Source organism: Arachis stenosperma, chromosome 4 (assembly GCF_014773155.1).
Source record: "Arachis stenosperma cultivar V10309 chromosome 4, arast.V10309.gnm1.PFL2, whole genome shotgun sequence".
In the NCBI taxonomy this organism is placed as follows: Eukaryota; Viridiplantae; Streptophyta; class Magnoliopsida; order Fabales; family Fabaceae; genus Arachis; species Arachis stenosperma.
Window position 1 is genome coordinate 94,549,948 of NC_080380.1, and position 2,093 is coordinate 94,552,040.

Consider the following 2,093-nt stretch of genomic DNA (forward strand, 5'->3'; position numbering starts at 1 on the left):
GAATCGTACCTGATGCATGCAAGCTTTTCCCCAAAATCTGTGTTGAAGCCAGCCTTGAGCGAGTTTTTTCAACATCTTTAGTGATATTGCATTCAACAATACATGATTGATTCTGAAATATCAATTTCAAAGGAAAGAAAAGGATTTCTTCAAAGTGATTATAATTACAAGTATCTGCAGCTACCCATTATATATATAATGGGTCATCTTGATTTAGTGGCACCCATGCGGTGAAATGGTAGGTGAGAATTAATTTTCATTAAATGTATAGGAGGTAGAGATGATCTTAATAGTTAATAGGATCAAGACATATCTGTGATCTACTAGAAGAAGAAAGGAGAAGATAGGGGGACATGTGTAATCTTTTAGCAAAATTTATTACAAATAGTTGACATCTGTCAAAATATCAAAATGTCTTTTTTATAAGCTAATTGGGTTTTTTGTTATTGGAGTGACACATGACATAAAAAAAGATAATGAATTAAAAAGCTGACACCTAAGTGAGTTTCATGCATTGTCATTCTCATTTTATATGCAAATGTATTTTAAAATTATCATATGCTATATTAGTACATACTATATTACTATTCGTATTGGCACTATATTATTATATTACTATAATTATTATAAAATTATTATATTATTACAATTATTATATACTATAGAAAAAGTTTCAGGTATACTGAGAATATCGGTGTTTCAGTTATTTCACTACAAGAAAAACACCCATTCAGGTTCACTTGAAAAGTGTAGCCAAAAGTGAAAAAAAATGATGCCTTAGGCTACGGCTACGCTTTTTGGGGTGATTCCTATTTGGCCGTTGCCTATTCTCAAAGGCTACGCTTTTCTGCACCAAGGGCTACGCTTTTGGCGTTTGGGAATAGGCTACGCTTTTCAAGTGATGTTGTGCAAGATCAAAGGCTACGCTTTTCAGCTTCCATTTTTACTAGAATAGGCTACGCTTTTCAACACTATTGCATCACCTGTCAAGCGTAGCTACATTATATTCCATGGCTACTTTTTATAAGTGTAGCCTTAGGTCCCTTGTTTTTTTTTTATACTATAACTACTGTACATAAGTGTAGCTGATGAGCGGATAATTTGTACGCTTTTTGGCATTGTTTTTAGTATGTTTTTAGTAGTTTTAGTTAAGTTCTTAGTATATTTTTATTAGTTTTTAGTTAAAATTCACTTTTCTGGACTTTACTATGAGTTTGTGTGTTTTTCTGTGATTTCAGGTATTTTCTGGCTGAAATTGAGGGATCTGAGCAAAAATCTGATCCAGAGACTCAAAAGGACTGCAGATGCTGTTGGATTCTGACCTCCCTGCACTCGAAGTGGATTTTCTGGAGCTACAGAAGCCCAATTGGCGCGCTCTCAACGGCGTTGGAAAGTAGACATCCTGGGCTTTCCAGCAATATATAATAGTTCATACTTTGCCCAAGATTTGATGGCCCAAACTGGCGTTCAAAGTCACCTCAAGAAATTCCAGCGTTAAACGCCGGAACTGGCACCTAATTGGGAGTTAAACGCCCAAACTGGCACTAAAGCTGGCGTTTAACTCCAAGGAGAGTCTCTACACGAAAATGCTTCATTGCTCAGCCCAAGCACACACCAAGTGGGCCCGGAAGTGGATTTTTATGTCATTTACTCGTTTCTGTACACCTTAGGCTACTAGTTTTCTATAAGTAGGACCTTTTACTATTGTATAAAGAATCTTCGGATCTTTGGAACCTTTTCTAGAGATCTTTTGATCACTCTGGGAGGCTGGCCTCACGGCCATGCCTAGACCTTGTTCTTATGTATTTTCAACGGTGGAGTTTCTACACACCATAGATTAAGGTGTGGAGCTCTGCTGTACCTCGAGTATTAATGCAATTACTATTGTTCTTCTATTCAATTCCGCTTGTTCTTTGTCCAAGATATCACTTGTTCTTCAACTTGATGAAGGTGATGATTGACGCCCATCACCATTCTCACCCATGAACAAGGTGACTGACAACCACTCTTGTTCTACAAGCATCTGAGGCTTAGTGAATATCTCTTGGATTCCTGATTGCACGATGCATGGTTGATCGCCTGACAACCGAGTG